The sequence below is a fragment of the Gadus macrocephalus genome, chromosome 23 (genome assembly GCF_031168955.1).
Source record: "Gadus macrocephalus chromosome 23, ASM3116895v1".
Lineage (NCBI taxonomy): Eukaryota > Metazoa > Chordata > Actinopteri > Gadiformes > Gadidae > Gadus > Gadus macrocephalus.
In genome coordinates this window covers 15,841,560-15,856,509 of record NC_082404.1, presented here as the reverse complement: position 1 = coordinate 15,856,509, position 14,950 = coordinate 15,841,560, and the positions used below count along the sequence as shown (strand labels likewise).

The 14,950-nt window shown below is 43.6% G+C and overlaps 1 protein-coding gene and 1 long non-coding RNA gene across 2 annotated transcripts in view; both read left to right on the top strand.

Moving 5' to 3' along the window:
* Nucleotides 1–14,950, top strand: part of LOC132452742 (NACHT, LRR and PYD domains-containing protein 12-like) — a gene marked incomplete at its 5' end in the record, with an annotated part of 161,259 nt that overhangs the window by 118,301 nt on the left and 28,008 nt on the right. The window lies entirely within an intron of this gene.
* LOC132452767 (uncharacterized) lies at nt 2,670–3,748 on the top strand. The gene is made up of 4 exons (XR_009524492.1): nt 2,670–2,707; nt 2,966–3,029; nt 3,116–3,196; nt 3,409–3,748. It is a non-coding gene; the product is annotated as an uncharacterized LOC132452767 (long non-coding RNA).

The window sequence follows — 14,950 nt, the reverse complement described above, 5'->3', positions numbered from 1 at the left end:
GACTGCGGTGGGTGGACTACAACCTCCACCGCCTCCTCCTCCTCCTTCACCTCCTTGTCACCCTCCTCCTCTTCCCCTCCCCCTCCTCTATGATATGCATGGATTAAAGTTCTCCGTCGCTGCGACGGATTTCCGTCATTTGGAGTTCACAGAGGCCACTTGTGAGACAAATCGGGACAAATGTACAAACAGGCGTCATTTGGATAAACTAATCGCATGTTAAGGATCTAAATAGGGTACTTTCTCGCATAAAAAAATATTAAAACTTAAGAAAGTGATGTATTAACAGCACTGAAGCGAGAATTAAAACACCTTTTAGCAGCTTTACCGCTACCGCTGCCGCGAAATGCATTCTGGGAAACTTGCATACTGTATACTGCGGTGTAGTCGGTCTGCTGTATACTGCATACTGAATCCCACATTCAGTATGCAGTATACAGTACATGCTGCGCAGTATGTAGTCGGCAGTACGGTAGTATGCAGTTTCGAACATTCTAGTAAGAATATAATTCTTGCATATACATTTGTATTTTTTAAGCAGGTGTCAAGTAACCTAACCTGGAACATGTTTCACACACTGCACGTGACTTGGCTGTAGCGCGAATACAATTTCAGTCAGAAGATTTTTTTTCACTTTAATCCATGGATATGTAAATGAGCGGTTATGGTGGGAGCAGGACGCTCCCTTGAAGATGCCTCCCATGACCATCATCTCGCCCAGGCGGGGCTCCACGGTGGGCCACGGGGCGTCCCAGAGAGGTCAGCTCGTCGTTGCTGTCCACAGTGTCCACTTCTGGTCGACCAACCCCAAGGAAACATCAACAATCCCCACAGTAAGTAAGTAAGTAAAATCCATTTATAAGGGACATTTAAAAACTGTTTTCATTGGCCGAAGTGCTGTACATGGTGCAACCAAAGGCACATAATAGAACACAGGCCACCTTATATAGGTGGCCTGCTTTCAGACACTGGGTCAAAACCCAAAGTATATACACAGTCAATACAAAGACACATTCAGAAACATCATGACCGGGTTTCTTACTTGCAGGAGTGGATGACGTACACCGCGTCGTTGAGGGTGATGCTGGTCTCTGCGATGTTGGTGGAAAGGACGACCTGCAGGAGGCAGGGAACAACAACAGGAGATGGACAGGCAAGGGTGGATTCCAGGCAGCTGGGCAGGCAGAGGAGCACACGGGGTGGATGGCAGGCAGCTACGGGGTTGGTGATCCTGGGGCGAGGACAACGCGGAGAGTTAAAGGTCCCATGACATGCCACCAGGTGTGGTGTGATTGAGAAGGGTCCAGCTGCAGGCTTGGGCGTTCCCGTCATGACACAAAAACGCCCATCGGGCGTTCCCGTCATGACACAAAAACGCCCATCAGGCGTTCCTGTAGCGTTTCATCGATCAATCAAGAAGAGGTGAGTGAGTTTCGCAAGGCATGCTGGGTATGCTACCCTTCCTTTTTTAGCGGTTTTACCTCGTAGTAACTTTCCAGAAAAACGAAAGGGTTATGATGAGAGATTATGTCAGTAAGTATGATATTGTTTATTTGACAACATTGGCTGTGAAGTATTCTCATTTAAATCACTGATTTAGCTGTGGTATCGTTGTATCCGAATTCGAATCCGATATAAATACTTGTGACAAGCATGGTTCGGTAGCAGCGAATGCTATGCTATCGTCCATAAACGTTGCATATACTATTCAGAAATCAGCAACGTTTAAGACGGTTTGTAGGTAGAGGGTAAAGTTCGCAGCGAAGGCTTTGCCGATTATTTTACTGTGAGGTTAACATTACCAAAGTACATTGTTAAGTTGGATGTTAAGGTGTCAGCTGGCATGGTAAGAGGCATGAAATCGCGGCCACTCTGCTTCGTTGTGGTGACACACGCATCGTTTTAAACTGCATGTAAACGTACTAGTATGTCTAAACTAACTAGTATGTTTACATGCATGGCATATCAGAGAATTCTGTCAGTTCGGTCGCGGCGCAACAAATGAATAAAGATCGTTAGCACTCTGAAAAACAGATGACAGATGTGCCCTTAGTTACTACTTTATTACCTCGTTGATGACCAACGTTTAGGAAAACATGTACTTTTAATTCACCCTTGGGTGAAATCGAAGCGTAGTGTGTACTGAATGCGTGTTGATGATGATGCATATGAATTGCAACTTACACGTCTTCCAAACCTTTTCAGTACCCTGGCACATGCTTTGTCCAATGGACCATGGAAGGGACTTTACTTGGCTGACGAGGTAAAACGTGTGGCTGGCGCACGATTCATTGCATCTCGTAGAGTAGCATTCACTGGTAGACAGGCAGGCCTCTAGATTGTTTATTATGATTTAATGAAGTGTTCCTATGTGACGCTGATGGGCCCTGGTTGCTGCTAAATGCTTGTTGAAAGTGCATTGTGCACTTTTTGTATGTAGCTACAAAATGAGGGTGGATATCACTTTATAGTTTATAGGCATTATATACTAATAAGAATCATTGACAAATCACATTCCCCTTTTACCACCACAGGACGCACCTCACCAGTATCAGAGCAACAGCTGTGGGGTGTTTATGCTGCTGGTGAGATGCATTATTTTCAGAAATGATGACTGATGACTAGTTTGTAAAACAATTAACTCATTTGTATGTTAATTTCAGTACGTAATGTATTCTACCCTCAAAAGCAATATGATTTCAGTGAGGTGAGTTCTTTCAAATCTCAATCAGATGTGTCGCATGAAATATAAGGCTTTTAATAATTTAGTCATCCTTACTGGAGGCTACAATTAACATGCATCATAGGTCATACACATTACTTTGTCTTCAGGTACTGCACTTACGGGAGGAGATGGCTACATCTTCACAATAATTTACACTGCCATAGTACACTGCTAAATAGTACTGTAACATGGATTTGTATTAGGCTATGAAGTCATTTAAAGCATAACTTTACTTTTCAGGGGGACATGCTCTCTATCAGGAGGTGGTGGTTGGACAGCTGTTGGAGACCTTTATACTTGAAAGGTTTATATACTGTGTCCATGTTGCTATTTACTTATTTTTGGTGCTTACGAAGATCGTAGCCGATACACTTGTCTCTCTGTCTCTAGCCCTGCAGAACTAGCTGGCTCCTTCTCACCCTCTCCATCTCCCCATCTCAGTCACACCTTCCAATCACTAAGCAGTGAAAGGTATTACATACTATGTCCATACTTTTCTATTTACATATATTCTCTCTTGCTCTTTCTCAGACTTTTGATCGATCAGTGACTGCCTTTTTGTTCAATGGTGTGGGTAGTGTTGGTCTGGGCTTGTGTGATTGAATTGAAGGTTGATTATAATCCCTGTTTCTCTCCCTCTCTCTCGCTCTCCTTCACTCTTTTTCGGCTCTCGCTCTCTCTAGCCCTGCAGGACTAGCTGGCACACCAAGCTCACCCTCTCCATCTCCCCATCTCAGCCACACGCTCCAATCTGGCACAACAGAGGACAGGCCATTCTTACCACCCGAAGTCCTTCAGCAAATTGTACAAGAGACGCTGAGACTGGACATGGCGATGCTTGGCGTGTTCAACAGGGTTTCAAACACATTCCGAGAACTAATCAAGCCTCTCCATCCTTCCATATATATAAATGACAGTTTGGCAGGGGACATTAAGCTTAATAAAGACAATCTCATATACATAACGGTTAGAAAGATTTACAACAATGCAGGCTGTGGCAGTGGCCTTGCGCTACGCCTCAAAGGCTTCTCAAAAAAGAAGAATTGGCCAAGCGCACCCCTGGTACTGAGGAACGTTGCATATGGCAGGTTTGTCATCAAAGATGTCTGCCTAGCATAATGTTCTTTTATTACTCCTTTTTTGTTTGATTTGGGACGTCTTTTTTTGCAATCCCTTCCATTTGTAAATGTACATACTACTGTAGTAAATGTATCTGCCCAGAAATGCTGGTATTTTATTACTCCTTTCTTTTTTGTTTTTGTGACAAATGCTATACGATGTATAACATACATTTGTGCCTACGATGTATGTTGTAAGGTTAATTGTTACAGAGCAATTACTGTATTTTGTCTTTATTGAAAACATTCAGTGGGAAAAGTAAGTGAACACTTGGGAGTCAAATGGTCTACTGTTTGAGCCTTCATAGTGTCTGGTAACTGGATTTGAACTGCATAATGTCCCAACTCCCAAGTGTTATTTTAATCTATTCATTATTTAATTTGGGCATATTCTTAAACAACTATATCAAACATCTCACTTATACCTAATACGGTAATACCCTACCTATACTAACCCAAAAGATAATGAACTTGAGATCATGGAGCCTCCCTGTAATAATCGTGTTGCATCAAGTTTGATGCAAAGTGTGGGCCGAGATCCGACACATAAATGTAAGCTAACATTCTGTAGGCCTAGCTGGCTAACGTACCCGTATTACGAGATCAAAGAAGAAGGGGGCGCTAACGTCAGTTCTATGCTGCCCATACTACTAGATCGACGAAGAAGAACGGGGCGTTCCAGCCTGCGAAAACGAGAACGCCCACCACACGAGAACGCCGGGGGGGGCGTTTTAGTCTGCGTGAACGAGAACGCCCACCACACGGGAACGCCCATTTGTGTCTGCAGTCGGATGATATTGGTGTGATTAGCCGTTACAAGCCGTTTTGGAAATCGGCCCCTTATGACATCACAGGTGGGCGTGTCCACCTAGATGTGTGCTGGATAGATCAGTCTACCAGCCTACCCAGTGGACTGTAGCAAACGTTGCTCATCTCTCCGTCACACATCTAGGTGGACACGCCCACTTGTGATGTCGGAAGATTGTTTCTTTGTGTTCTGTTGGGAACAACAAGTCAACATTCTTCCCTTTAGTTAAAGTCTTCATTCCCCCCTTCATCAGTGGGGAGGGAGGATATTACCACACACACACAACAATGGAGTCTCCATTCACCCCTTCATCAGTGTGTGGAGAGGTTATTTCCACACACACAACAGAGTCTGAACATATACGCATATACTAAAATAAAAGTAAGTAATCTGGTGGGCTATATACACACACACACGCTCACATACACACATTAACATACGCACAGACACATTACAGAGTTACAATTATGTTTATTGATTTAATCTAGAAATCTCTGTGAAGTTCCTTCCTTCATGAAACATAGATAATATAACTGTCATCAGAGTTAGTGAGAAGCTTCTACTGCTAACCCTCCAACGGGATTCAGGACATGAGTTTAACTTATCTAAATCATCATTCAGAGTTCAAGTTATGCGAGGGCACACCATTCGCGAGGATTGATTCAACACCAGTGAGACACCAGTGAGACACCAGTGAGACACCAGTGAGACACCAGTGGGACACCAGTGGGACACCAGTGGGACACCAGTGAGACGTTCTGCCATTCTTCCAGAACAAACAAAGGACTGAGGCCTCCTCAGTGCTGCCCCTGCTGGCCGGACCTCCACACTGCAGTCATGTCCAGTAGATAGACGATAGCCCAGAGCAGCGGGCCGCGCCCTCATTCTCAACGCTCCCCTGATCCTCACCCCCTGAGAGGGTCCTAAACGCTGGGCCTTCTCTTTAGTCCTGGGGGGCTCTCCCTCACAGCAGAGGGCTCCTAAACGCTGGGCCTTCTCTTAGTCCTGGGGGGCTCTCCCTCACAGCAGAGGGTCCTAAACGCTGAGCCTTCTCTTTAGTCCTGGGGGGCTCTCCCTCACAGCAGAGGGTCCTAAACGCTGGGCCTTTTCTTTAGTCCTGGGGGGCTCTCCCTTTAAGCAGAGGGTCCTAAACGCTGGGCCTTCTCTTTAGTCCTGGGGGGCTCTCCCTCACAGCAGAGGGGCTGCTTCAAACCGACTGACTGATTGACCTCTGTTCAGGATGGTGAGGCCCCCCCCCCCCCCCCCCTTCAAGCGACCCTAAATGGGCTCCTAATGGCTGCTGTTGATTCTGCTTTTGTTTTGTTTGTTTAATTATTCTTATCGATTAAACAAAGTTCCGTTTTGTACGCAACAAAAGGTTGTTTGTGCTTTAACCAAGTACGACCCCTAGAGGGCAGTGTATCTAGTGTTGATTGGGTGTAGAGATGACACAGTCGGCATGGAAACGAAACACCTCTAACGTTGGGATTCATTCATTGGTTGAAGACGGAAGGAGGAATGAAGGAAACAATTAAATGAATCCAATATAATACGTCTGTAAATAAACAGATGTAGGGAATCAGAGTATTGTTACTCCTGGGGGCGCAGCGCCACACTCAGCACTCAGTGAACTCCCCCGCTATTTTTCAAAACCCAGGTACTACCAGCCAAGTTCTTACCATGCAACATGCGAGTTGAATAGCAACTAGCCTTGAATTAGCCTCAGAGGTAATAACTTACTTCCGGGTCTGTCCTGTCCCTGGTTTGATCCGAGGTGTTTCCGACAGCGTGTTTTTGGGGTTGTTGTCTTTTATGTCCCTTAACTCAGAAGTTTTCAAAATAAAAGTGTTTCCTAAGCTTTTCTTTTTTTCCAGTTGTAGTTTGATACTCTGAGAGTCCCAGGATTTCCCCACAGACGATATAAAGTAGGCTACAGCATTACTATACGTTGACTTTGTATGGAGTCGAACGCGCCCGTTGCCTGGAACGCGTCTATACGTTGACTTTGTATGGAGACGAACGCGCCCGTTGCCTGGAACGCGTCTATACGTTGACTTTGTATGGAAGTTGCGCCGCCCCTTCGCTTTTGGTGTGAACGCGCCATTACTTTAGTTTCACCAGAGCCCGTCTCATATTAGACATTCTCTGGTTTCACTAGAATTTCACATAAACGATGTGACGCAGTTAGCTGTGATTCAAAGCTCTTCCTCTTTCTGATCTGTCTGCCATAAGGACCCAAGCAGCTCAATCTTTACTTTCAGAACCATTGTTAATGTTCTGTCTCGCTTCTAAACACTTCTCTGTTATTTGGTGAACACCTAAATCTCTTTATTCTCTCCTTTCCTTGCATTTGTGCTTTTATATTTCCATTCAACACGGGCAGCTCACTTTTCGTCACGGAAAAGATAAGGTACCGTTTCCTGAATTCCTGTTTTCTTACCAGATGTATTCAAACTATATTAATTTATTCTTACTAAATTAATCTGTTTCCAGTCCAAGCTGATTGTATCCATGTTAGTGGTGTAAAATAGGTTTAATGAAGGAGTATGCGTCAGGACATCAATAACTAGTTTTACCGTGTTGAGGGCGATTATATACGGATCCTTCCTTGTATTGTGGACTTTTATTCTGTAGGGAGGTCAGAACGGTCAGAGTTTCATTGGTAACAGTTAAGAATTGATGGTTTGGAAGTGTCGGATCTAAAGGTAAATAAATAATTGTCCATAATTAAATGAACGTGTTAGAAGCATAGTGTGTGTGTGTGTGTGTGTGTGTGTGTGTGTGTGTGTGTGTGTGTGTGTGTGTGTGTGTGTGTGTGTGTGTGTGTGTGTGTGTGTGTGTGTGTGTGTGTGTGATATCTAGAAGACATAGAGAATGATTAGAATGTAGCTCTAGACAGAGAGAGTGATAGAGTTTGTGATCTAGAGATTGAGTGTGTAGTTCTAGACTGAGGGACATTTCATGTTTTGTACTTAAAGAGAATCCAGAGAAACAATATGGCATTGTGTTTGTGTCCAGGTCTCCAGTCTACTATGGATGAGGAGAGAGAGGAGGGGGCTCCTACCTCTAAAACCACTCTGTCTGGGGAACATGGCCGCCAGAGCAAAGCTAAGAGGTAAGAAGAGGATCTCTCTGTCTGTGACTGTTGTCCTTCTCAGAGCTCAGCACTGATATCTCATGACTCCATCATCAGTCTTAGTAAAAGCTGTGTGTGTGTTGTGTTGAAGCCCAGAGCAGCGGGAGAGAGCAGACTCCCCTGGACCCAGCTGTGTCTCCTTGAAGAGTGACCGCTCTATGGATGATCCTCATAACTTTAGAGATGGAAATCGGTCTATTAAGAAGAGGTGAGGATTTATCAGATACTATACAACTATATCTATCAGACATCCTTTAATCCTGGTTCTTGTTTTTCTAGAAGAGTCCAGAAGGAGAGAGCAGACTCCCCTGGACCCAGCTGTGTCTCCTTGAAGAGCGACCGGTCTATGGATCGTCCTCCTGGACTTAAAGATGGACGCCCCTCCAGAGAGGAGAGGTAGGAGTTTCCAACAAACTAGTAGTTTTACTGACTGATATTTACAATCAGGAAATATTTGTATTAAAAAGATACTGTGTGTGTGTGTGTGTGTGTGTGTGTGTGTGTGTGTGTGTACGCACGCTGTCTCCACAGGGGACCACAGGAGAGGTCAAAGGTTACCAGTGCTCAGTCTGTACAGCAGAATCAAGCAGAGCTGATCAAGGTGTGTAAATGAAACAAGACATTTGACTTCAGCTCTTAACAGGGGCGCCGTAAAGGGGGGGGGGGGGGGAATTCATCATAATCAAGTTAATATATTTCGAGTGAAAATGTTATCGATTAAAACAGCAATTTAAACAAACAAGGGGTTCGTTCCTCCATGTTTGGCTAAATGTTCAGTATAGTCTATATATTCCAGAAGGAGAGAGCAGACTCCCCTGGACCCAGCTGTGTCTCCATGAAGAGCAACTGGTCTGTGGAACGTCCTCCTAATCTTAAAGATGGACGCCCCTCCAGAGAGGAGTGGTAGGAGTTTCCAACAAACTGGTAGTTTTACTAAATGATATTTACAATTCAGGAAATATTTTTCTAAAAAGATACTGTGGGTGTGGGGGTGTGTGTGCGCGTGTGTTGTCTCCACAGGCGACCACAGGAGAGGTCAAAGGTTACCAGTGCTCAGTCTGTACAGCAGAATCAAGCAGAGCTGATCAAGGTGTGTAAATGAAACAAGACATTTGACTTCAGCTCTAGACAGGGGTGACCTAAGGGGGGGGGGTAGTATAGTCTATATATTCCACCTCTCTCTCTTTATTGCATGGTTCAGTCTTGCGTGGATCCAGTTTTCAGCACAGAGTCTTCCACTCGGTGAGCTTACAAGCAGAACAGACTGTCAGTAGTCTGACACGTCGTCGTTGAGGTAGAAGTCGGAGTATCAGAAACAGAAACCTGAGAGGGAGGAGCAGGGCCAACAGTTGGTCACCCAGTTTATACAACTAAAGGTTTTTATTTATTCCCCTTCCTGTGGTGCCCATTATCACGGAGCTACCTAGTGAATCATAGAATCTTATATCAATCAAATAGTTCTTCATCAAACATGAAATTCATGAATATGATTCATTGAATGAGGTAGACAGGTGGATGAACCGGGAAACTGTTTACTGAGGCCTACACAAATTTTCTTCTACTTATCAACTATACAGCCAGGGTAGGTCTGTGAATACTGACCCCTAGTGGTGAAAAGTAATAGCAGAGTATGAAGACAGTCTGTGTCATTTCTGTCCCATTTTACTGAGGGGTTTAGAGCCAGTGTAACATTACTGGCATCTGACAAACTTTGGGAACAAATTGACCAAAATTTAAAACACCACTGAATTTCATGAATTTCTCAAGAGGAAAGCCTTTTGCCAGAACAGCAACAGTAATGAGAGATGCCACTCATTTACCTCTGACATTCATACATCAATGGTCAACAGAACAGCAACAGTAATGAGAGATGCCACTCATTACCTCTGACATTCATACATCAATGGTCAATCACAGCAGGCCAAGTATTGGGTAATTAGCAGTACGCTACACTAGAGCTAGTCTATCAATCTATGGGTGGTCAAATGGATTTTCTAGGCTGGTGGGTGATTGGAGGCCCAATATATTATTTGATAAGGCCCACAATCTCTAGTGGTGCCCCTGGCTCTACATGGGCAATAAAAGCATCTCTTGTGGAGCTCCAGTTTTCCCTCTATAGACCAGGGAGACGTTAATCTAGGACAGAGGCTTCTGATGTCCTCAGTTAGTTCAAAGTAAAGTTCTCCTTGATGTTTGTTCTGTTCCAGAGGGCTGAGGAGAACGCACACGCTTTTCTAGACAAGGAGCTGAAGAAGCTCTGGAGGGATCTCTTCTCAGATTACCCACAATGCTCAGAGAGTCAGAGGGAGGACGAGGAGGAGGATGATAAGAACGAGGAGCAGAGGAGGCGCGCCATAGAGGGAGTGGTAGACATCACAAAGCTCTGCCTGATGGAGATGAACCAGGAGGAACTGGCCGACAAGCTGGGGAGTGGTAAGATACTCAAATATAGGTTAAATGGTTTGATCCAGATATGTAGGGTCATTGTGGGGGTATCAGGTTGAATGGTTTGATCCAGATATGTAGGGTCATTGTGGGGGTATCAGGTTGAATGGTTTGATCCAGATATGTAGGGTCATTGTTGGGGTATCAGGGTGAAATGCTTGATACAGATGTGTAGGGTTATTGTGGGCGTATCAGGTTAAAGAATTACGTTAAACTGCTGATCAACAACAGCATAATTCAGTGGAAGAGATGCACATCTTTCTTGTTATATCAGGTTAGAAAGTCACTGATACCCCTGATACTCAACAACAATAGCACTGCTAATAAAGTTATAAGATCCCTATAAAGTAAAACTTTTAGTACTTTTTTCTGTACACCAGTAATATTGCTTGGAAATATCAATGGTATGTTTCTTCTGGTTTGGGATTTAGGAGCTGTTGCGGTCCAGTGGCAACATAAACTCAAGGCTCATCTGAAGAAGAAGTTCAACTGTGTGTTTGAGGGAATCGCTAGAGCAGGAGAGCAGAGACCTCTGAATGAGATCTACACAGAGCTCTTCATCACAGAGAGAGGCAGTGGAGAGGTCAACCAGGAACATGAAGTCAGACTGATTGAAAAGGCATCCAGGAAAACAGCCAATGAGGAAACACCAATCAGATGTGAAGACATCTTTAAACCTTTACCTGGACAAGATAAACCAATCAGAACAATAATGACAACCGGAGTGGCCGGCATTGGTAAAACTCTCTTAACACACAAGTTCACTCTGGACTGGGCCGAAGGCAAAGCCAACCACGACATAGACTTCGCATTTCTCCTCACTTTCAGAGAGCTGAATTTATTGAAAGGGAAAGAGTTTAGCTTACTCGAACTTCTTCATCAGTTTTCTGTTGAAACCAAAGAATCAGGAATCTACAGATACGACCATGACCAAGTAGTCTTCATCTTGGATGGTCTGGATGAGTGTCGACTTCCTCTGGACTTCCAGAACAACCCGATCTGGACGGATGTTAACGAGCCGACCTCAGTGGACGTGCTGCTGACAAACATCATCAGGGGAGTCCTGCTTCCCTCTGCCCGCATCTGGATAACCACACGCCCTGCCGCAGCCAATCAGATCCCTGCTGAGTGTGTTGACATGGTGACCGAGGTGAGAGGGTTCAACGACCCACAGAAGGACGAGTACTTCAGGAAGAGATTCAGAGAGGGGGAAATGGCCACCACAATCATCTCTCACGTCAAGAAATCCCGAAGCCTCCACATCATGTGTCACATCCCAGTCTTCTGTTGGATCACTGCTACAGTTATAGTGGACTTCTTCAAAACATCCCAGAGAGGGGAAGAGGTGCCCAAGACCGTGACTCAGATGTACAGCCACTTCCTGAGGGTTCAGTCCGTACAGGGGGACAGGAAGTATCATGGGCGAGCTGAAACTGATCCACTCTGGAGTTCGGAGAGCAGGGAGATCACTGTTTCTCTGGGGAAACTGGCTTTTAACCAGCTGGAGAAAGGCAACCTGATCTTCTGCTGAACAGGATGTTCTGCTTTGTCCATCTGAGTATCCAGGAGTTTCTGGCTGCCCTTTATGTCTTTCTGTCCTACATCAACACTGGTGTCAACCTGCTCTTCGAAGAACATCCAACCTCCATGGAAGCTGAACTCCTCCTCTACCAGATTGCTGTGGACAAGGCCTTACAGAGTGAGAACGGACACCTGGACTTGTTCCTCCGCTTCCTCCTGGGCCTCTCTCTAGAGACCAATCAGATGCTCCTACAAGGTCTGCTGGGACCAAGAGGAATTAAATCACTGGGCAATCTAACAAAAAACGTTCCATCGGGGCAAACAGGAATGAGGTCACAAATCAATACCCAAATAGTCCATTACATCAAGGAGAAGATAGGTGGAGATCTCTCTCAAGAGAGAAGCATCAATCTGTTCCACTGTCTGAATGAGCTGAATGACAGTTCTCAAGTGGAGGAGATCCAACAGTACCTGAAATCAGGAAGAATCTCCACAGAATCTCTCTCCTCTGCTCAGTGGTCAGCTCTGGTCTTCATCGTACTGACCTCAGAAGAGGAGCTGGACGTGTTTTACCTGAAGAAATACTCTGCTTCTGACGAGGGTCTTCTGGGGCTGCTGCCATTGGTCAAAGCCTCCAAAACATCTCTGTAGGTTCACTCATAACATGTATTAACAATACAGCACTATACATAATACTAGAATATAAAAGTTATAGTAAATTACAAAACATCTCTGTAGGTTCACTCATAACATGTATTAACAATACAACACTATGCATAATACTAGAATATAAAAGTTATAGTAAATTACAAAACATCTCTGACGGTGCACTAAGAACATGTATTGCAATGCACACAATACAATATATATAATACTAGAATACAAAAGTTATAATAACATACAACATATATCTGTAGGCATACTTATAACATGTTTTATGATACACACTATACATAATTCTATAAAAGTGATATTATGATACAGTTTTCAGAACTACAAAATAACTGTTTTTGCATTTTTGTTAGTATCAACATTGTACACCTAATATGTAACACCATTTAAAGATCTATTGCATAATCATTCATTCAACTATCAGAAAAGTCTTATAAAACATTTAATCACGGTTCTCAACATGTTCTGTTTTTTGGGCGAAGGCTGAACAGCTGTAAGCTGTCAGAGAGATGCTGTAAAGCTCTGGCCTCAGTTCTCAGCTCCAACTCCTCTAGTTTGAGAGAGCTCGACCTGAGTACCAACGAACTGAAGGATTCCGGAGTGAAGCTGCTCTCTGCTGGACTGGGGAGTCCACACTGTACACTGGAGACCCTCAGGTCAGTTATTCTAAGTGCAAACAGTTACACCACAAGGTTCCGTTTCAGAAGACTTTCAACTACTGCCCCCTGGTTTGAGAATCACACCTAAATGACGTCAAACTATATGAGATAATAACTCAGTACCTTGGATGACCACATGTATTAGAGTGGTGCCATTGGACATATTACACCTTGTATTACACCTTGTTGTTTATGTGGGATGCGAAAATGAAAAGTTGAAAAGGTAATCCCAAAGTTGCCATTGCAACTTTACAATCATAAACGCAAAATATAATAAAAGTGCGCTCCCACAATCCCCTGTTAACGGGACAGTGGTAGTTAAACAAATGAAGTTGCAGTATTTGCATCCATCAAAGTTTATCGTGTAAATAGGTTCAGAGGTTCAAATTAGCTGAACCTCTGAAGCTAAGCAGGTGGGCTTTACTGGATGGGAGACCAACTGGGAACACTGAGCTGCTGCTGGAAGTGGTGTCGGTGGGTGGCCAGTAGGTGGCACTCTTCCCTCTGGCCAAAGCATAAATCCTGATGCCCCAGCGCAGTGACGGGGACACTGGGCTGTGGAAGGTGCCGTCCTTCGGAGGAGACGTAAAACCGAGGTCCTGACTCACTGAGGTTATTAAAGATCCCAGGGCACTTATCTCCAAAAGAGTAGGGGATTCCCCGGGTCCCGGCTAAAACTGACCAACCAGGCTCATTCATCTGGCCCCCTATTCATCCCCCTGTTTAAATGGCTGATTCATTCATCCCCTCACTCTCCACCTCAAGCTGGTGTGTAATTGATTGATTGAAATTATTTTAAATTCTTTATTGACACATGCACAAACGTAAGCATACAAATTTACTAGTCAAAAGGATAACACATAAAAGCCCATGAAAGCAGAAGGGCAAAAGCTCGCTTGATTTCCCATGAAATAAGCCCAGGCTTATTTCCATTGTGGTCCCTTGGTAGTGTAAGCATGTATATAGGTGTATGTAAGTGTGTGTGTTAAAGGTAATGTACATGACAATGGGGTAAATAAAGTAAAATATGACATTCCAATCACACATTCACGATTCATGTGTGGTGAGCGTTCTGGCGCCGATTGGCTGCCGTGCATAACCCATGTGGATGCTACACATTCGTGGTGGTTAGTGAGGTCCCCCCTTCACTGTGAAGCCCTATTCAAAGTCAATGTAAGGTGACTTGAAAAGCGCTATATGAATGTATAGTTCATTTCAAGTTCATAAATGTATAATTTTCATAGGAGAAACTCAACAATTTCTATTTTTTGTTGCCATGACTGTATAAGGTCTTTGTTACGTCATCATTTTTTACATATGTTCTTTACATATATTTTATCTTCAGAACTTCAATTGAAGACATAAATTACAGAACAAGGTCCAACAATTTAAGATGTAGAAACACAGAACAATAAATGCAGAAATACAGAGCAACATAAAACAATTTAATGTGTGTAAATACAGAACAACATAAAACTATTGATTATGTAGAAATATAGAGCAACATAATCCGATTTAATATGTAGAAATGGAACAAAATAAAACTATTGAATATGTAGAAATAAAAGCAACATAATTGAATGTGTTGACATACAGGACAACATGTATTAATATGTCGAAATGCAGAACATAAAACGATTGAATATGTAGGAATGCAAAGCAACATAAAACTATTGACTATGTAGAAATACAGAACAGTATAATTTAAAATGTAGATATACAAAGCATCATCAAACGATTGAATATGTAGGAAAACATAAACATAAAAAGATTGAATATGTAGGAATACAGAGCATCATAAAACGTTTGAATATGTAGAGAAGCAAAGCCCTAGAGGGGGTTTCATAGTCGTCCTTGTTTTGAAGC